Source organism: Pleurodeles waltl, chromosome 3_1, assembly GCF_031143425.1.
Source record: "Pleurodeles waltl isolate 20211129_DDA chromosome 3_1, aPleWal1.hap1.20221129, whole genome shotgun sequence".
Lineage (NCBI taxonomy): Eukaryota > Metazoa > Chordata > Amphibia > Caudata > Salamandridae > Pleurodeles > Pleurodeles waltl.
Window position 1 is genome coordinate 1630794299 of NC_090440.1, and position 22180 is coordinate 1630816478.

Below are 22180 nucleotides of genomic sequence, written 5' to 3' on the forward strand. Positions count from 1 at the left end.
GCAAAAGTTGACAAGTTTAAATCAGACAAAAAAACTGGCCAAGCTCCAGTACAAAGTTGGGCTCGTCGAGATAACAGACCTCATGTTGATTTAGAAACACAAAAATGTGCATAAAGTTTGAGCCTTAGTTGAAACCGGGACGGAGGCCTCTTTGATTTATGGAAACCCTAAGAAGTTTAACAGACCGCCTTATACCATCACAGGGTTGAGGGGAAGGCAGACCCCCACTGTGCAACCTACAGTACAAATTAAAATAGGGAGAACACTAAAAAGAGAATATACTGTGCTGATTGTGCCTCTTTTAGAATACATACTGGAAATTGACATTTTGAAAGGAATTACTTTGTATCTAGATGATGATTGTTATCAATTTGGAACAAAAAGATATATTTCAGGGGTGGCCATGAGAGTGGGTCATTTAAAAATTCCTCCAGTGAAGGTGCCCCTGGCAACAAAAGTAATTCATTTGAAACAGTACCACATTCCATGAGGGCATGATGAAATAAGTGAAACCATGAAAGACATGATTGAGGCTGGTGAGATAGCTCCAACTACTACTGAATGGAACAATCCCCTCTGGCCGGTTAAACGACCTGACGGGTGGTACAGAATGACAACTGAGTACCGCGAGCTGAATAAACATACACCCCCTTTGAGAGCCGCGGTCCCAGATACCATCACTTTGATTGAACAAATACAGAAACATACAGGAACATGGTATGCCAACACTGATATTGCTAATGCGTTCTCCTCTATACCCTTGGTGCCAGAATATTCGGAACAATTCTCATTTTCACACGATAGAAGGCAGTTTTGTATGTTATCTTTGCCCATGGGTTAGTCACATAGTCCCACTATCTGTCACTGGCTGGTAGCAGAGCACCTAAATGAAGTATCTGTCATTCCAGGTGTGCAACTGACCCATTACATTGTTGATGTGATGATTCAGGGAGAGACAAAAGAACAGGTGCAGATTCAGTTGGAGAGAGTGGTGGAACTTTTGCAGAGTAAGGGGTGGATGATTAACACAGATAAAACGCAAGGACCATCTCAAAATGTGAAATTTCTAGGCATTCAGTGGAATCAGGGACACAAAGAGGTGTTACTGCAAGTGAAGCAAAAGATTCTTGAGTTTGCCACACACCGCACTAAGCAGGAGACACCGATTTATTGGATTGTTTGTTTTTTGGAGATAACACGTCCCTCATTTGAGTCAGATTTTGGCCCCTCTGTACAAAGTGACAAGAAAGAAACATGAGTTTGAATGGGGTAAAGAGCAGCAGTGTGCTTTTGATTTTGCAAAGGAAGCAGTTCAACAGGTTTAAGACTTGTGGCCAGTGCAGGAGGGAGACACTGAGTTAAATGTAACTGTTCAGGGGCAATATGCAAATTAGAGTATGTGGCAAAAACAAGGAAGGATGAGGGTGCCCCTGGAGTTCTGGACTAGAAAACTACCTGACTCTGGGGAGCGCTATACTCCTTTTGAAAAACAGCTTTTGGGCCATTACTGGGCTCTCGTGGATACTAAGCAAATAACACTAGGTCATAATGTAATTCTGAGACCTGAAATACCAATCATGCAGTGGGTGATGAGTTCACCTAAATCTCACCGTATAGGACATGCACAAGAGGCTAGTATCATACGCTGGAAATGGTACATACAAGACAGGGCTCGAGTAGGACCGATATGAACAGGTGTCACAAGCCCCTGTACATGGTGAGGAGAGGGTGCAGGAGGTACCACAGGTAAAAGAGTCACCAGTGAGATGGGGTACACCATTCAAGTCCTTGTCCCCTGAGGATAGGAAGCATGTATGGTTTACTGATGGTTCATCCAAATACATGGGTACCAAAAGACATTGGAAAGCAGTGTCATATAATCCAGTCACCAAAACGTTGTTGACCACTACAGGAGAAGGGAAAAGTAGCCAATATGCAGAGTTGTACACTGTATATCAGGCTCTAAAGCAAGAGCTGCCTGGAACTTGTCATATTTACATTGATTCTTGGTTGACTGCCAATAGGTTAGACACTTGGCTTCCCACATGGCATGCTCATAACTAGTCCATCCACTCAAAGGAGGTGTGGGCAAAGAGTTGTGACAAGAAATATAGGAAATGCTAGCACAGTTACTGTATATCACGTGGATGCTCATTGTCCCATTGACTCATTAGAATGCTGGTTCAATTCCCTTGCAGATGACAAAGCTAAAATTTCAGAAACAGAAGTGGCAACACAGGATTCTGACTTGGTGGGGGTGGCTAAATGGGCACATTAAAAATTTAGACACCTGGGAGAAAAAGCCACTTACAGGTGGGCAGAGATTAGGGGGATGCACATTCCCCTATAATTGGTAAAAACTGTGATTTTGCAATATCCTATTTGTCAGCACACACACACACAACAGAGATCTGTTTCGAAACCGTCAAGGGTCAATTGAGGAGAGGAAAGTTACCAGGACAGATATGGCAAATTGATTACATTGGACCACTACCAATTAGACGCGGGTGTCACTACGCCTGCATCGTAGTGGGCACTTACTCTGGGTACCCGATTGCTGTCCCTTGCAAACGTGCCACTCAGCACAACACTTCAAAGACAAATTGGTGCAGGACTACTGTTCTCAGCACAATATCAAGTGGAATTATCACATCCGTTATTATCCACAAGCCTCAGGACAAATTGAGAGAGGAATGGCTTACTGAAAGCCCAATTGCGAAAAATATCTGATGGAACTTTGAAAAACTGGAGAGAGCATTTAAATGAAGCCCTCCAGATTCTGAATAACAGGCCATTAACAAATGCTGAAACACCCCTGATGCAAATGTTAACTCCAGCCTTGCAAATACAACCACATGTGGCCACCAATACCATCACGTACTGGAAAATAAAACCTGGAGCTTAAGCTCCTTACAGAGCCACACCCGAATCTGCAGGTCTTGACGTATATGCTTTACAAGCTTACAGACTGAAAATTGCACTGTGTGAGACAGGTGTTGGAGTACAGATTCCCTCGGAGCATTTCAGATTGATTGCTCCCAGATCTGGGTTGGCCCTCAAAGGTATTCAGATTTTAGGGGGAGGGATTAATGCAGATTACAAAGGAGAAATAAAAGTCATTTTATTGAATATGGGAGAAGCTGATTTATTCATACAGATCGGAGACAGAATTGCCAACTTGTCATAATTCCAGTGTATGGGGGATTGGTGAGAAAGGGGAGTGCCCCAGCCCTTCTAACTTTACGTGGGGAGGGAGGTTTTGGTTCAACTGACAAAAGCCCTAATGCTAAAGTGTTGGTGGAATCCACAAATGGCCCTCCAGAACCTGCAGAAATTATAACAAAGGGTCCCAATAATGTTCTGCTGATCATGAAACCAGGAAAAGAAAAATGGAAACATATCCCAGCTGATAAATGTTATTTGCGTGAATGATCATACTTGTTTCTTTTACAGATCATACTACAGCTTGCCTTTGCCGTTGAGTGTGCTGTGTGGTCTCCTTTTGGGCATGTGGGGAAGACCTAACACCCCGAATTTCAACATGATTGATTGACCACATCACGCAACACCTTTACTACATCTAACAACAATATTTGGATTCATTTGGCACAAACAGTGCTCAACAGATCCAACTTCTGCATGGGTGCCATGAGAAGCACTGTGGAGACTTTATCAACCTGTTTAATCACCATACCAACACCAACAAGCATTTTGTTAGAAATGTTCAATGCCACTATCCAGGATAAAGATGTGCAAGAACATGATGTGGAAAGCCACGTCAGTCCCTATGAGTATTGCAGGGACTATCAGGAAACAACTGAGGAGAAGTGGGACAATCTCACTCAGATAATGACATACATTACTACCGGCGACGTGTGTTACTACATGTCCTGCAATTCCCATGACGTTGAAAAATGCATTCAATTGCGTTTAGCAAAGAAAACCAACTTCTCAAAACATACCGTGGCTTGCCATCATCTAGTGACTGCTGCTAGTCACATTAAACATTAATTAATTTGCCAGTTGGCCGGTTGTTCTTGTGTGGGAACCTCACTTTTATCTACATTCCAGCTAACATAACAGGCGGACTGTGTACTTTTACACGCCTGGGACTCATGAAGTTTTCATCTAACTCTATACATACTTGTTATCCTAGAGACACTATGCAATTACGTGAAGCCTGTGATTCAGATATTTAATTATTATCCCAATCAGAGTATCTAAGCTTAAGTCTTTCTATTGAAGGCGTGCCTGGTTTAGCTGTATATAATACCAGAATGAACAATAAGTTAGCATGTCTAATGTTTAAAAACATTAACCATACTTCTATTGCTTTATCTGAATTTGTATTAGATGTGCGTGGTACTGGAAAAGCTGCATTACAAAACAGGGCTGCCATAGACTACCTGTTGCTAAAACACAATCATGGTTGTACTGAATTTGAAGGCATGCGTTGTTTTAACCTTTCAGACCACTCTAAATCTATCCTGGCCCACATTGATACACTACATACATTAGCGAAAGGGGTAAAACAGGATATGGATCAGGAATGGTGGGACTGCTTGTTTTAGTGGTTACCTGACTTTGGACAATTACACAAAGTTTTGGGTGGAATTTTTGTGGTATTAGCTGTTATTATAGCATTATGTTGCTGTGTACAACGTATTCCTAATTTGTTTGCAATGTTTAGACCAAATAAAAGGTGATTTTAAACCTACAGGGTATACAGGCCATTGGTCAAAGGGCAGAGTGTAGTGTTTTGACCAGTGACTCCATGTCGCACCACTTTGCACTTGGCTTAGCTGTCCACCGTCACAAGTTACAGACTCCATTTTGTATTCAGCTTAGCCTTAGCTTCACTGCTACGTTAAAGGTGTGAGTATTTTTCCGTACAAAACATGTTATGCAACATGTTTTCTATTCTGGTGTCTGGGTGTTCTTTCTCACCAAAGGGCTAGGACATGACGTGACAGAGTCAGTCAGTCAGCAAGATAAGAATGTACTAGAATGATGTTTATGATACAGCAGGGAACGGTTTCGTTTTGGGAGAGACATCTTGGGAAACTGGCCAGTTCCAACGTGTTTCTTTCAAAACTGACCTAAAGTAGCCAGCTTTTTTTTTTTTTTTTTTAAACACTTTTCGTGGAGCACAGGGGGTTTTCTAGAAATCTCCTTCCTGGATTGCTTAAGGTATATAAGAGACCCAGGTCGATAGTGGGAGATTCAGAGACCTCAATCAGGATTGAGATGTCGAATGTCTGATATATTTCCCGTGAGGGTAGATCTCTCTTTCTCGTTGCAGTTGAACCGGGGTCAACGACTTGCTGGCATGAGAAGGATGAAGGAGCAACTCTGCCCCATGGTGATTAATGTTTACTAATTATTTGCTTTGTATTGTGAATGAATATATAAGTCACTATAGGAATTTGTATCTTTGCATGTATATAGTTGTTGTTTATAGATTGAAGATTCTTTGTACATGTTCACACTTTATTGTTGCACATTTTAAAGGTGCCCATTTGGTTGTACTGACCTTCCTTCACGAGTCTTGCGAAGTGATTTAATAAATGTCTTCTTTAGACTAAGAAGCACATTCCAGAGATTCTTTTTGACTCTTTTCAGTGTGTGTATTTTAGCTCAGTCAGCAGTAAAGCAAGACAGGGGGGTTGATCAGAGCAGGGGGGAGGGGGGGGGGTGTTGATCAGAGCAGAACGGGGGGGGTTGATCAGAGCAGAGAAAGGGGGTTGATTGGAGTGGGGTAGATCAGGGCAGAGTGGGGTAGACTGGTGTTGGGTAGTTCGAGGTGGGGTAGGGTATGGTAGACTGGAGTGGGGTGGATTGGGTTACACCGGGCTGGAGTGGAGTAGATTTGAGTGCCATGTGGTAGATAGAGTGAAGTGGGAGTGAGGTAGATTAGGATGGGGTGTGGTAGACTGGGTGGATTGAGTGGGTAGATTGGGGTGGAGCTGAATAGATTGGAATGGAGGGAGATAGACTGGGTAAGAGTGGAGTGGGATAGACTGGAATGGAGTGTATTGGGGTAGATTAGAGTATGGTAGATTGCAGGGGGTTAGAGTGGACCGAAGTGCAGTGGGGTGGATTTGAGTGGAGTGTGGTAGAGTGGAGATGGTTAGACTGGATTGAGCATAGTAGACTGGAGAGGAGTAGGGTAGAATGGAGTGGAGTAGAGAATAGAGTGGAAATGAGTTGGATAGATTGCAGTGGAGTTTGAAGTGGGGTAAATTGGAATGGAGTAAACTAGACTGCGGTAGATTGGAGTGGATTCACATAGATTGTAGCCGAGGTAGTTAGACTGCGGTACACTGGAGTGGGATGGATTGGGGTAGACTTGTGTAGATGGGAGCAGAGTGGGGTACATTTGAGTTGAGTTGAGTTGACTGGGGTGGGGTGGGGTTGACTGGGTTAGATTTAGCAGTGGGGTAGAAGGAGTGGAGTAGACGGGAGTGAGGCGGAGTGGAGTGGGGTAGACTGGATGATAGTGGAGTCTATTGGGGAAGACTGGGTTGGAGTGGGGTGGACTGGGTTAGAGTGGGGTAGACTGTAATGAAGTGGAGTAGATTGGGGTACGAGGGAGTGCAGTGGGATAGACTGGAGTTGGGTAGATCAGAGTAAAGTATATTGGAGCATAGTTAGTGGAAGAGTGGAGAGCAGTAGATTGGGGTAGACTGGGTGCGGTAGACTGGAGCAGAAAGGAGTAGAGTGGAGTGTGGTAGATTAGAGTGGAGATGGGTAGGGTGGAGTGAGGTAGGAGGGGAGTGGGATGCACTGGATGTATTATGGTGGGGTAGACTAGTGTGAAGTGGTAGACTGGAGTGAAGTGGGTGTAGATTGGAGTGAGGTGGATTGGATGGGATGCACGAGTGGGGTAGATTGTGGTGGAGTGGGGTAGAACAGAGTTGAGAGGAGTTCGACAGATTGCAGTGAGGTTTGGAGTGGAGTAAATTGAAATGCTGTGTGGTAAACTGGACTGGGATACATTGGAGTGGGGTGGATTGGGCTAGATTGGAGTGCGGTACATTTGAGTGGAGTAGATTGAGGTGAAGTGTGGTAGATTGATTTGGAGTGGGGCACATTGGAGTGATGTAGACTGTAGTGGAGTGGGGGAGGTTACACCATAGTGGAGTGTTTTGCGGTAGATTGGGATAGAGTGAGGTAGATTTGGGTTGGAGTGGGCTAGATTTGGGTTAAGATTGGATGGGCTGAAATGGGACAGACCACCTGAGGACTCCCACTGAAACATTACTGAAGGCCGGGGACTCCCAAGCAATTTGTACGATTTAAATTTCAAACATTAAAACAGTAATTCACAAAAAATACACACCAAACAAATACTCGCATTACTAAAAGATTTAGGGCCCGATTACAACTTTGGAGGAAGGTGTTAATCCGTCCCAAATGTGACGGATATACCACCAGCCGTATTACGGGTCCATTATATCCTATGGAACTCGTAATACGGCTGGTGGTATATCCGTCACATTTGGGACAGATTAACACCTCTTCCAAAGTTGTAATCAGGCCCTTAATTATTTTAGACTGGGAAAATAATATGCAAAAACTAAATTTTTTAATGGGAAGGTTGGCGCTGCATCTCGACGACTTACTTTTCAATAATTGGTGGTTTTATTTAGGACAGCTGAATCCTTGGGTCAGATTTTACACTTCCCAACTGATTTCTTTTTTCATTTTTTAGGTACACAAGATCTGAGAAAGTGTTTTCACATAAATATGTGGTGGGGAAAGGAAGTAAAACCATAAGGGTCTCTCATTTCTCCATGGACTATCACATGTAATTGATGTGTTTTATAGCACCTCTCATACCAGTGAAGGGGGTCGAAGCACTTTACAGGGGACTACAAGGTGTAAGATTCACATGTCATCCACACTGGTAGACATTTTCTAAGAGTGCTTGGTCTAGAGAAGCACAAACTCAGGATTTAGAACATAATACAGAGGTAAGCGTTGAATTTAATAATCAGAATGTATTTATATGCAAGCAAACCTTTTTTAGCAACATAAGGAAATAAAAAAACTGGGGGAAAAAAACATAACTTTCTAATGTGTGACATGCAGTTTGCATGCAGCTCCATGAAGGCAGTTCATAGCTCACTGTGCTAGATTACGATTGTAAATTGTGAACTGCACAGTAACAAAAGAATCTCTGTGTCAAAAGCAGCAACCCACTGTGCTATGCACATAAAATACTATTCTTTGCATGATACACATTCATTGCAGCAGGCTTATTAACCATCTGCACTACCTTAGATGAGTCAAAACTGCAACTAGACAAAATTACCAGCTCTCTCCAGTAGGTACATTAATCACCAGAGTTATCTTGATTTTATATTTGCCCAAAATATGTTGGATGTACAAGGAACTTTGCAGTGCTTTTAAAACTGCTGCACAAAAAAAGAAACACATATAAAAACATGCACATATTTCTGTCAGGGGCCCCAGCTGGATAAGTGCCTTCCTGCCAGCGCAGACCTGTGGACCCCCTGGGAATGCGTCACAGAACCCTGTGGGAGGGGGGGAGGGGGAGGGGGTGTCAGACCACAGGTTGGGAACCACTGGGGTGGTGTTATAGAAAGCTGGCTCTCTATAGGGTGCACTAAAAAGAAGTACACTGTGCAGAGTCCAGTGGATCCTCAATTGGTTTGCAGAGGCAAAAGTAGATAGGACTAATGCTCAATTCTGTGGTAGTGTGGGCGAGCAGTTAGGCTTATCAGAGGGTAGTGCTAAGCATTTGCCGCACTCAGAGGCAATAAATGAGACACACTCAAACAATTAAGCTGAGACCTATTTAGAACAATAACAATAATACTTCTTTTTATATATGTTTCAAACCCAAGTATTTTGTAATCAGGTAAGTTTTCAAGCATGAACACTTTGCAAAATCAACAGTGCAATTCTTAGAGTTCTTCAATATTAACCTATGGAGGAAAAAAATGTTCAGCAAACACACGGTTAACAACGACCTGCAGGCCGAATCTCAGACAGCAAAGCTAAGTACTGGACACTGATCAGGGCCACATCAACAGGTCACACCAGATGGCACTAAGGTGGCCGGGTGAAGGCAAGCGTCTGGTGCCCAGTGGTTCTCAATGGGAGTTGGTCCTCATGACAAACACGCTGTAGGCTCTGGTGAGGAAGCCAGTCAGGGGCAACAAGCAGGCAGGTAGGTAGTAGACTTGGGGTGCTCAGGGAAGTAGGTGCACCTTTGGTCCTTTTCTCCAGGGCCCAGGGGCGACTGATGCAGGGGTATCCTTGCGTGTCGGGTTTTCTCGTCCCGGAGCACTCACGGTCAGGGGGTCCTGTGTGTTGAGGCTGCAGGCATCGTCAGAGAGGCCGGCAGGGATAGACTCTATTTGGACTCAAGCTCGGAGGAGCCGGGGGATGTCGCTGGCACCAGTGACCCACCTCAGATAGGGTCGTGGGTGACAGGTGCAGTGGCTGTTAGTGGTGTTGGGTTTCCTCCCCCTACAAGGCTGCAGGAAAGGGGCTTACGTGCAGAGACTGCAGGCCACTTGGGTGAATCCAAGATGGGTGATTGGTGAGACCACACTGGACTCGGTCTCTGGACAGCTGAGGAACCTTGTTGACACTGTTGGTTGGCTTCACCTCAGGTAGTGGACGTGGGGTGCAGTGGTCACTTCGAATGTTGGATCTTTGCAGTTCTAGAGACTGCAGAGTCCTTTCTTGAGGCTTTGTTGCAGAGAAGGTCTGTTGCTCACGGAAGACTTGAATCTTTATAGAAGGCACGACAAGCTTGCTTTTTGGGCAGAGTCCTTTGAGGTCAGCAGCTAGTCCGGCATAGTCTGCTACTTTTTCTTTTGCTCTTCTACATGTGTGTCTCTTCTGTGTCCTTGTCTTTGTAGGTCATCAGGATCTGAGTTCTAGAGCTCAGGGACCTACCTAAATACTCAATTTAGGGCCGTTACGGGGAGTGCCAGGTGGTAGCCCTTTAGGGTGACTACATCTTTACTATGACCACTTCTGTTAAGCAGTGGGTATAACCCTAACCTTAGGGGCCCAAATCTTCCAAACAAGATGAAGAGATTTGAAAAGTGGTGTCCATTTCAGCTCGTCCACCTTAGGGGTGGGACTGGCATGAAGTGGGCACCCTGACCAATCGGCCTAATTTTCCTGCCTGTGTTGCCGCCAAAATTGGGGTCAGAACAGGGGGGGGGGGGGGTTTATGTCTGACATCTATAGAGACCTGGGTCTAATTACAAAGGCAACTAGGCCTTTGAAGCTCTCTGCCCTGGAATGTCTATCCTACCCGGGTCAGTTGATAACACCTCCACCCAGGGAAGGATTTTGACTCAGGCCCTCGAGAGCCCTGGCTCTCACCTTGGGGAGCAGAAACACATCTGTGATGGCTGAACTAGTCAGGACCAGTCAGTTGACACACTAGTAGCTGGTAGGTTTTTCAGGGGCACCTCCAAGGTGCCCTCTGGGTGCATTTATTAACATATCCATCACTGGAATCAGTGTGGGTTATTATTTTGAAAAGTTTCGATACCAAACATCCTAGGGTTCAGAGACGCCATCATGTAGCTGGGGAACTCCTAATGGCAAGTGTTCAGTTCATGCGCCTAAAATGGCTTCCCTGTTCACTTACTATGTCTCAGAATCAACAGAGACATAGCAGGAACATATCTGCTCATGGATATCTGCCATCACATGTGTCCTGATGCACCTTGCCCTGATGCACCACACGGGGTGTGTGACAGGTCGTGTTTTCAAATTTACCTACACCAACACACAAATCTGTGATGGCAGCACTGTGTGGGTTTTGTGAGGGGTCCCTGGGGGTGGCACAATTGGTGTAGCAGCCCTCTGAGATCTTCCTTAGTACCACAGGCACCAGGGGTACCATTTACTAGGGTCCTACAGTGGGAGCTAAAGTGTGTTTGCCAATTGTGGACAAAGAGCTCTGGCACTGGGGTCGTAGTTAGCAGGGACCAGTGCACTTCTAGTCAATATCACATCAGAAAACGGGCAAAAAGCAGCAGTTAACCATCCCCAAAAGGGTGCTTTCCTTCAGAGGTAGACTGGCCTGGAGTAGAATATAGCAAAGTGAAGGGGAGTGGGGCATATTGGCGTACACTGGAGTGGGATAGACTGGAGTGGAGTAGATTGGAGTTGGGTAGATCGGAGTAGAGTGGAGTGAGACATATTGGGGTAGACTGGAGCAGAGTTTGGGAAGGAGTGGAGTGCAGTGGATCTGGGTAGATTAGGGTACACAGGAGCAGAGTGGGGTACAGTGGAGTTGGGTAGATTGGGATAGAGTGAGGTAGAGTGAAGTGGGGTAGGTAGAGTGTAGTGGGTTAGATTGGACTGGAGTGGAATAGGGTAGACTGGTGTGGAGTTGGGTAGATTGGATAGCTGTGGAGTGTATAGGAGTAGATTGGGTGAGGGTGGGCTAGACTGGAATAGAGTGTAGTGAGATCTATTGGGGTAGACTGGAGTGGAGTTTGGGGAAGATGGGAGTGCAGTAGAGTGAGGTAGACTGGAGTAGAGTTGGGCAGATTGGAGTGGAAAATAAGAGTGTAGTGGGGTACATTGGAGTGAAATGGTGTAGATTGGAGTGGAGAGGGGTAGGGTGGAGTGGGATGAACTGCATGGATTATGGTGGGGTAGATTGGAGTGGGTGGATTGGGGTTGAGTGGGTTAGGTTGGACTGAAGTGGGGTTTGATTTGAGTGGCATGTAGTAGAATAGAGACAAGTGGAGTGAGGTAGATTAGGTAAAGTGGAATGGAGTGGGGTAGAGTTGAGTGAAGTTGACTGGGTAGAGTGGGAGACTTCAGTGACATGGGGTAGATTGGAGTGGAGCAAATTATAGCATGGCGCAGTGGAATGGGATAAGTAGTGTGGAGGGGAAGGGGGTAGAGAGAAGTGTTGTGTTGTGTCGTGCAGTGAGTGGCATAGATTGGAGTGGAGTTGAGTGGCATGTCGTAGAATGTATTAGATGGAAGGGGTGTAAAGCGGAGTGGCATGTCATAGAGTGGAGTAAAATGTCGTAGAATGGAGCGACGTAGTATAAACTGGAAGGACAAAGCGGAGTGTCATAGTGTGGAGTACGCATGGTGTGATACTGCACTGCCACTACAGAAACACATTTCAGGTGAAATGACCATTACATTTGTACCGAAATACCGTTTTACTGAACATAAAAGATAATTTCTATAAATGTCATGACCTAGTGAATTGATGTGTTTTAATCGTATTCAGATATTTGTTTTCACCCCACTTCAGAATTTTTTAAAAAAATGTGCTCCATTTGTTCTATGAAACATCAGCAAAATTATTTTTGGTGTGGTAGAAAAAAAAAGGAAGAACGTTCCTCTGTCTTATACGGGTACTCACTAAGATTATAATATACATTCTCCCACTCTAAAGTCAGAGAAAGAAAAATAAACGCCAATCTCCCAGGAAGAGAGAGTCTGACATTTGACCTGTTTTGGGGTGCACTGCAAATAGGACAAGATAAGAATAAGATTTAAAGGCCTGTTTACGGAAAGAGAGTTTGTGGAAGACTACAGTAAACAAAGTTTGGGCAAGGGAGAGACAAACTCAAGGTCGACACAGTGGATAGCCTCAAGCAAATAAAGCCAGCAAATAGAAAGCCTGAAAACGTCAATTACAGTCCATAAAGCCAATGGTAAGTAGCCGGCAGAATGCATTCCTAGGACAGTTTTCTGAATAGCCCCAAGATTACATCAGTACGACCTAAAAATTAAGCAGCCTGGGAGAAATAAATCTATATGCTCAAAGCAGAACTACCAATGACAGTATACCAGAAACTGAACGACAGAGCTTAGATCACAAGATGTTTTAATTTAAAATGAAGGGAAACTAAACAGCAGCATCGGCTTAAAAGAAGACAGCTCTTACGCTGCTGCCGAAACATGCATGACCTGAGTAAAAATGAATAAGCACGATTCATCAAGGAAATTCAGCAACTTACCTTTAAGTACGCACATCCACATAGTAAACATCTAGAAAGTGAGAAAACGGTGCGCCACCAACACATGTACATAGACTACCGGTCCATGAAGAGGCTGTCAAGTCTCCCGTTCTTCCTTAAACTAATGTCTTTACGCCATGATGTTAGCACTTCCGGGTCGCCTAACAACCAGTCCCACGCCTGAACGAGCTCTGGGCGTGATCTGAGAGGGGAGGTGCTGCTAAGGTTAAGGTGACCCAGCTTTTATCACATTGAAGCACATCTGCCGATCGTAATGGGCAGCACAGAATTCCCAAGCGCAATTGACTGTCAGGCAAACACGTGCCTCTGTCCGAACCAACCCCTGAAGATCGTCTGGTACTGTCCAGTTTTTAGTGGTTTGGGCTTTGCGAGCAGCTTTGCGAGCATGAGAGGGTTTCAAACTGTGGAAGACTTTGTTAAGGACTTGGAGCAGGGCTGTTATCCAGAATACGCCGTGGAGGTCATTTGAGGACTTCTTTCCAGAACTCCCTGTTGAGAATTAGGCCATTTTAAACGTTGTCATTCGGCAGTACAATGAGCGTCATTAGTGTGACCATAGACGTCATTTTGGGGTCGCCAGGGATCGACCCCCTGGCTTGCCCCTTGCGACTCCCGGCCTCGAAAGGGACAAAATCAGTGCCAGGAATACAGAGGCTGCTTACCCTTATGGATATCAGTTGTGACTCCACTGTCTTTGTTTTCTGCCACTTTTTACTATACTGATAGTGAATAACAACATATTATTAGTGTAATAAAAACGTGGTACATTTTGCAGCAGTATGCCTTTCCATGGCAGCTGAAGTAAGTAAAAATGTATTTAAATGTATGTTGTGTGCATGCTTGTGGGTGAGAGTTTATGTGAGAGAGTGTGTGTCTACGTGTGAATTTGTGTTTGTGTGTGTATCAGTGCGAGTGAGTGAAAGTGGAATCAAAGGGCGCACAATGTCATTTGCGCTACAACTGACATTCTGGTGAAAGAGAAATTTACTAGCTATTGAGAAGGAAAGTTTCAATTCTATTAAGGACAGGGATGCGCGGATTATGCTCATCTTTCTTCACTCTTTATTATGACAGCAAGTTCAAAGTTCATTAAGAAAACGGAAAAAACTACATTGCCGATGGGACAAACGTTCCCATGACAACCATAGTCCAATCAACGCTGGTTTTGACTCTGAGTATAAGTATCCCCTGCTGCTTCCTGACGTCCTCGACTTCACTGTAGAGAGAATTCAGAATTCTCAGGTTGTTGTCGCCTCAACCTATGAGAATAACATCATAAATTCAACAAAGGAAGAGTCGAGTCCAGAATAACTGAACAATTAAAATAATCAAAGTTTGATTGTATAACAAAGTTCTCCAAGTCATAATCATAAATCATAATCATAAACATTTATAAAGCGCGCTACTCACCCGTGCGGGTCTCAAGGCGCTAGGGGGAAGGGGTTACTGCTGCTCGAAGAGCCAGTTCTTGAGTTGCCTCCGGAATGTGTGGTGGTCCTGGGTGGTCCTGAGGTTGGTGGGGAGGGAATTCCATGTCTTGGCCGCCAGGTAGGAGAAGGATTTCCCACCTGCCGTGGTGCGGCGTATGCGAGGGACGGCGGCGAGAGTGAGGTTGGCGGAGCGAAGTTGACGGGTGGGTGTGCAGAAACTGAGGCGGCGGTTGAGGTATTCGGGTCCCCTGTTGTGGAGGGCTTTGTGTGCGTGGGTGAGGAGTCGGAAGGTGATCCTTTTGTTGACGGGAAGCCAGTGCAGGTGTCTCAGGTGGGCGGAGATGTGGCTGTTGCGGGGTATGTCAAGGATGAGGCGGGCGGAGGCGTTTTGAATTCGTTGCAGACGTTTCTGGAGTTTAGCGGTGGTTCCTGCGTATAGGGTGTTGCCGTAGTCCAGGCGGCTCGTGACGAGGGCGTGGGTCACGGTCTTTCTGGTGTCGGCGGGGAGCCAACGGAAGATCTTTCGGAGCATGCAGAGGGTGAGGAAGCAGTAGGATGATACGGCGTTGACTTGTTTGGTCATGGTGAGAAGTGGGTCCAGGATGAAACCGAGGTTGCGTACATGGTCTGAGGGGGTTGGTGCGGTGCCAAGGGCCGTGGGACACCAGGAGTCGTCCCAGGCGGTCGGTGTGTTTCCGAGGATGAGGACTTCCGTTTTGTCGGAGTTCAGATTCAGGCGGTTGAGTTTCATCCAGTCTGCGACGTCTTTCATTCCATCTTGCAGGTTGGTCTTGGTGCTGGTGGGGTCTTTGGTGAGGGAAAGTATCAGCTGGTTGTCATCGGCGTAGGAGGTGATGTTGATGTTGTGTTTGCGTACGATGTCGGCGAGGGGGCTCATGTAGATATTGAAGAGAGTCGGGCTGAAGGAGGAGCCCTGTGAGACGACGCAGATGATCTCGGTAGGGTCTGAGCGGAAAGGTGGGAGGTAGACTCTTTGGGAGCGGTTGGAGAGGAAGGAGGTGATCCAGTCCGGGGCCTGTCCTTGGATCCCGGTGGAGCGGAGGCAGGATATTAGGGTTCGGTGGCAGACGGTGTCGAAGGCAGCCGAGAGGTCGAGGAGGATGAGGGCGACTGTTTCTCCGTTGTCCATCAGAGTTCTGATGTAGTCTGTGACTGAGATGAGGGCGGTTTCTGTGCTGTGATTGGCTCGGAATCCGGACTGAGAGGGATCGAGTAGGTTGTTGTCTTCAAGGAAGTTGGTAAGTTGCTTGTTGACGGTCTTCTCTATGACTTTGGCAGGGAAGCGGAGGAGCGAGATGGGGCGGAAGTTCTTCAGGTCGCTGGGGTCCGCCGTAGGTTTCTTCAGTAGGGCATTGACTTCTGCGTGTTTCCAGCTCTCGGGGAAGGTGGCAGAAGCAAATGAGCTGTTGATGATGGTCTGGAGATGCGGGGCGATGATGTCGTCGGCTTTGTTGAAGATGAAGTGTTGGCAGGGGTCCGAGGGGGCACCGGAGTGGATGGAGTTCATGGTGGCTTTGGTCTCTTCCGTGTTGATGTGAGTCCAGGCGTTGAGGGTGATGGCTGGGGTTGTAGGTTCTGTGGTGGTTGGCTGGGTCTGGTGTCCGAAGCTGTCGTGTAGGTCGGTGATCTTACGATAGAAGAAGGTGGCGAGGGAGTTGCAGAGGTCTTGTGAGGGCGTGATGGCGTTGGCGTTAGGGTTGGAGAGCTCTTTGACAATGTTGAAGAGTTCTTTGCTGTTGTGAGTGTTCTTGTCCAGTCTGTCTGTGAAGGAATTTCTTTTGGTGGCGCGGATCAGTTGGTGGTGTTTGCGGGTAGCGTTCTTGAGGGCAGCCATGTTGTCTGCGGTGTGGTCCTTGCGCCAGGCTTTCTCGAGGGTGCAGCAGTTTTTTTTAGATTCCTTGAGGGTGTCTGTGAACCAGAGAGGTTTTTTGGTGTTGGTCTGTCTTGTGAGGCGTCTGAGGGGAGCGAGGTTGCCTGCGCAGTTGGTGATCCAATGCGTGAGGCTGAGGGCTGCGTCGTTGGGGTCGGTGGAGAAGGTGGGTTGGTTGTCGCTGAGAGTGGAGAGAAGCTGTTCCGCGGGGATTTGGTTCCAATGTCGGCGTGGGATGGGTTGTGTGCGGAGGTGGCGAGTCTCGCGTTGGAAGGTGAAGTGGACACATCTGTGGTCGGTCCAGTGTATAGCGGAGGAGTGGCTGAAGGATACGTGGTTGCTGGCGGAGAAGATGGGGTCGAGCGTGTGTCCGGCGATGTGGGTGGGGGTGTTCACCAGTTGCTTGAGACCGAGGTTGTCGAGGTTGTCGAGCAGGGCGGTGGTGTTGGGGTTGTTGTTCTGTTCCAGGTGGAAGTTGAGGTCACCGAGGAGGATGTAGTCCGGCGAGGCAAGGGCGTGCGGGGAGATGAAGTCAGTGATAGAGTCGCTGAAGAGGGCGCGTGGTCCAGGGGGTCTGTAGATGAGAGTTCCTCTGAGGGTGGTCCTGGGGTCGGTGTGGATCTGGAAGTGCAGGTGTTCGGCGGCGAGGGGGTGTCTTCGGTGGAGGTGGTGACGTTGATGGAGTCCTTGAAGACGATGGCGATTCCTCCCCCTACTTGGTTGGTGCGGTCTCTCCTGGAGATCTTGTAGCCGTCGGGGATGGCTATGGCGATGTCGGGGGCGGAAGAGGTGTTCATCCAGGTCTCAGTGATGAAGGCGACGTCCGGTGCGGTGGAGTCCAGGAGGTCCCATAGTTCAACGGCGTGCTTGTGGACGGATCGAGCGTTGATCAGGATGCATTTGAGGTGGTTGTTGGCGCGTGGGCTGGCAGGCGTGTTGGTTTCGCGGTGGAAGGTGAGTTTGCAGGTGTGACATGCGAAGGGTCCGTGGGTACGTTTCGGGTTGGCGTGGAAGCAGGTGCTGGCACGCCCCGGGTTGAGGGCGTGGAGGGTGATGGGGTCGTATTGGTGCTGCGGGGTTTGGGAGTGCTGGGGGCCAGGGGTCGTGGCGCTGGGCGCGGACGGGCGCAGACGGGCTTGCTTTTGGCGTGCCTTTGGCGTGCCTTTGGCGCGCCAGCGGCCGCCATAAGAGGAAGGAGGGGGGGAGGAGGGGTCGGCGGGGGGCTGGAGGGGGGTGACGAATGGGAGCAGGGGGGGGCGGGGCCGAGCAGGAGGTGGCGGCGGGAAAGCGGAGGGTGGGGTGGTCAGTTAGAGGGGAGGGGAGAAAAGATAGGGGAGGGGGGGTTAAAGGTGGAGGGGAGTAAGGATGAAGGATAGGGGAGGGGGGTTACAGAGGTGGAGGGGAGTAAGGGAGGACAGAGAGAAGAGTCAGGAACAGAAGAACAGAAGAGAGAGGAGTCAAGAACAGAAGAGAGAAGAGTCAAGAACAGAAGAACAGAAGAGAGAAGAGCCAAGAATAAGGGTAAAGAAGAGGAGGAGAGAAGAGTCAAGGAAGAGGAGTCAGGCAGAAGAGGAGAGACCTGAGAAGCAGAGGATACGAAGAACACAGATGAAGAACACAGAAGAAGGACAAAGAAGAAGAGAGAACACGCAGGACGGAGTGCAGGGAAGAAAGAACAACACAGATGAAGAAAGAAGAAAGCACACGCAGGTCGCGGTGCAGAGGAGAGAGAAGAAACACAGATGAAGAACCAGATGAAGAACACAGAAGAAGAGAGAACACGCAGGTCGGGGTGCAGAGGAGAAGAGAAAGGAGAACACAGGTGAAGGAACACAGACAAGAACACAGAAGCAGATCAAAGATGAAGAAAGAAGCAGAAAGAGAACGCGGTGAGGAAGAGGAGCGGTGGCTGAGGAAGAGCAGAACACGCAGCAAGAGGGCTGCAGAAGAGGAGCAGAGAGCGAAGGGAAGAAGGACAGCAGAGGTGCAGAGAGAGGTAGGAGGAGAGAGCGGAAGGCAGAAGACAGAGGTACAGGAGAAGAGAGGTGAGTAGCGCGGGGCTGGGCGAGGGGCTGGGCGGGGGGAGTACTTACTTGTTTTTTAGCAGGTCTTGCTGGGAGGTGTCAGGAGCCTGGGCTGGTGGAGCTGCAGCGGCAGGGGGAGCGACCTACCCTCGGGTCAAGGGTCGCTAAGTCTGTCGCGCAGCGGCCGCCATAAGAGGGAGGAGGGGGGAGGAGGGGTCAGCTGGGGACGGGGGCAGGAGGGGGATGACGAATGGGAGCAGGGGCGTGGGGCCGAGCAGGAGGTGGCGGCGGGAAAGCGGAGGGTGGGGGGGTCAGTTAGAGGGGAGGGGAGAAAAGATAGGGGACGGAGGGTTAAAGGTGGAGGGGAGTAAGGAAGAAGGATAGGGGAGGGGGGGTTACAGAGGTGGAGGGGAGTAAGGGAGGACAGAGAGAAGAGTCAGGAACAGAAGAACAGAGGAGAGAGGAGTCAAGAACAGAAGATAGAAGAGTCAAGAACAGAAGAGAGAAGAGCCAAGAAGAAGGGTAAAGAAGAGGAGGAGAGAAGAGTCAAGGAAGAGGAGTCAGGCAGAAGAGGAGAGACCTGAGAAGCAGAGGATACGAAGAGCACAGATGAAGAACATAGAAGAAGGACAAAGAAGAAGAGAGAACACGCAGGACGGGGTGCAGGGAAGAAAGAACAACACAGATGAAGAAAGAAGAAAGCACACGCAGGTCGCGGTGCAGAGGAGAGAGATGAAACACAGATGAAGAACCAGATGAAGAACACAGAAGAAGGACAGAAGAAGAGAGAACACGCAGGTCGGGGTGCAGAGGAGAAGAGAAAGGAGAACACAGGTGAAGGAACACAGAGAAGAACACAGAAGAAGATCAAAGATGAAGAAAGAAGCAGGAAGAGAACGCGGTGAGGAAGAGGAGCGGGGCTGAGGAAGAGCAGAACACGCAGCAAGAGGGCTGCAGAAGAGGAGCAGAGAGCGAAGAGAAGAAGGACAGCAGAGGTGCGGAGAGAGGTAGGAGAGAGCGGAAGGCAGAAGACAGAGGTACAGGAGAAGAGAGGTGAGTAGCGCAGGGCTGGGCGGGGGGAGTACTTACTTGTTTTTTAGCAGGTCTTGCTGGGAGGTGTCAGGAGCCTGGGCTGGTGGAGCTGCAGCGGCAAGGGGAGCGACCTACCCTCGGGTCAAGGGTCGCTAACTGTCGCGCAGCAGCTGCCATAAGATGGAGGAGGGGTCAGCTGGGGGCAGGGGGCGGGAGGGGGGCAACGAATGGGAGCGGGGGGGCTGGGCTGAGCAGGAGGTGGCAGCGGGAAAGCGGAGGGTGGGGTGGTCAGTTAGGGGGGAGGGGAGAAAAGATAGGGAAGGGGGGGTTAAAGGTGGAGGGGAGTAAGGAAGAAGGATAGGGGAGGGGGGGTTACAGAGGTGGAGGGGAGTAAGGGAGGACAGAGAGAAGAGTCAGGAACAGAAGAACAGAGGAGAGAGGAGTCAAGAACAGAAGAGAGAAGAGTCAAGAACAGAAGAGAGAAGAGCCAAGAAGAAGGGTAAAGAAGAGGAGGAGAGAAGAGTCAAGGAAGAGGAGTCAGGCAGAAGAGGAGAGACCTGAGAAGCAGAGGATACGAAGAGCACAGATGAAGAACACAGAAGAAGGACAAAGAAGAAGAGAGAACACGCAGGACGGGGTGCAGGGAAGAAAGAACAACACAGATGAAGAAAGAAGAAAGCACACGCAGGTCGCGGTGCAGAGGAGAGAGAAGAAACACAGATGAAGAACCAGATGAAGAACACAGAAGAAGGACAGAAGAAGAGAGAACACGCAGGTCGGGGTGCAGAGGAGAAGAGAAAGGAGAACACAGGTGAAGGAACACAGAGAAGAACACAGAAGAAGATCAAAGATGAAGAAAGAAGCAGGAAGAGAACGCGGTGAGGAAGAGGAGCGGGGCTGAGGAAGAGCAGAACATGCAGCAAGAGGGCTGCAGAAGAGGAGCAGAGAGCGAAGGGAAGAAGGGAAGAAGGACAGCAGAGGTGTGGAGAGAGGTAGGAGGAGAGAGCGGAAGGCAGAAGACAGAGGTACAGGAGAAGAGAGGTGAGTAGCGCGGGGCTGGGCGGGGGGAGTACTTACTTGTTTTTTAGCAGATCTTGCTGGGAGGTGTCAGGAGCCTGGGCTGGTAGAGCTGTAGCGGCAGGGGGAGCGACCTACCCTCGGGTCAAGGGTCGCTAACTCTGTCGCGCAGCGGCCACCATAAGAGGGGGGGGGAAGAGGAGTGAGCTGGGGCGGGGGCGGGAGGGGGCGACGAATGGGAGCAGGGGGGGCGGGCCGAGCAGGAGGTGGCGGCGGGAAAGCGGAGGGTGGGGGGTCAGTTAGAGGGGAGGGGAGAAAAGATAGTGGAGGGGGGGTTAAAGGTGGAGGGGAGTAAGGAAGAAGGATAGGGGAGGGGGGGTTACAGAGGTGGAGGGGAGTAAGGGAGGACAGAGAGAAGAGTCAGGAACAGAAGAACAGAGGAGAGAGGAGTCAAGAACAGAAGAACAGAAGAGAGAAGAGTCAAGAACAGAAGAACAGAAAAGAGAAGAGTCAAGAACAGAAGAGAGCCAAGAAGAAGGGTAAAGAAGAAGAGGAGAGAGGAGTCACAAACAGAAGAACAGAAGAGAGAAGAGCCAAGAAGAAGGGTAAAGAAGAGGAGGAGAGAAGAGTCAAGGAAGAGGAGTCAGGCAGAAGAGGAGAGACCTGAGAACCAGAGGAGACAAAGAGCACAGATGAAGAACACAGAAGAAGGACAAAGAAGAAGAGAGAACACGCAGGACGGGGTGCAGGGAAGAAAGAACAACACAGATGAAGAAAGAAGACAGCACACGCAGGTCGCGGTGCAGAGGAGAGAGAAGAAACACAGATGAAGAACCAGATGAAGAACACAGAAGAAGAGAGAACACGCAGGTCGGGGTGCAGAGGAGAAGAGAAAGGAGAACACAGGTGAAGGAACACAGAGAAGAACACAGAAGAAGATCAAAGATGAAGAAAGAAGCAGGAAGAGAACGCGGTGAGGAAGAGGAGCGGGGCTGAGGAAGAGCAGAACACGCAGCAAGAGGGCTGCAGAAGAGGAGCAGAGAGCAAAGGGAAGAAGGACAGCAGAGGTGCGGAGAGAGGTAGGAGGAGAGAGCGGAAGGCAGAAGACAGAGGTACAGGAGAAGAGAGGTGAGTAGCGCGGGGCTGGGCGGGGGGAGTACTTACTTGTTTTTTAGCAGGTCTTGCTGGGAGGTGTCAGGAGCCTGGGCTGGTGGAGCTGCAGCGGCAGGGGGAGCGACCTACCCTCGGGTCAAGGGTCGCTAACTCTGTCGCGCAGCGGCCGCCATAAGAGGGAGGAGGGGTGGAGGCGGGGGGGCGACGAATGGGAGTGGGGGGGGCGAGCAGGAGGTGGAACATACAAAGCATTAGCACATAAGCAAACCAAGTATTGAGAATTCCAATAACACGATTGTAAACATATATACTACCAGAAATCGGAGAAGCCTGCCACAGCTCCCGGGTGGGAGACACATTCCTTGTGTTGGGTGGGATAATCCTCGCCTCCGTGTCCTTAATAGAACTGAAACTTTCCTTCTCGATAGCTAGGAAATTTCTCATTCTATGACAGGACCGGAGGCGAGGATTATGCATGTTCAAAGCTTACTTACCACCAATGAGGTTGCTTCATGAAAAGGCTTAAAATAAAACATTTTAAAAGTAGATAGATTCAGACGACCAATCCGCGGCATTCATGAGATACTCTAATCGGCCACCTACCTGGATAGCCTTTGAGGCCATGGCACCCTTAATAGAGTGTGCCCCGAATACTCG

General features: G+C 48.6%; 1 protein-coding gene across 1 annotated transcript in view; it reads right to left on the minus strand.

The window, feature by feature from the left end:
* The window catches only part of FASTKD1 (FAST kinase domains 1), a 441158-nt gene extending 428037 nt beyond the window's left edge, over positions 1–13121 (minus strand). The window contains exon 1 of the mRNA XM_069225290.1: positions 12996–13121. The gene's annotated coding sequence lies outside the window, so the exon portion shown is untranslated. The remainder of the gene's footprint in view (positions 1–12995) is intronic.
* Positions 13122–22180: the final 9059 nt, after the last annotated feature.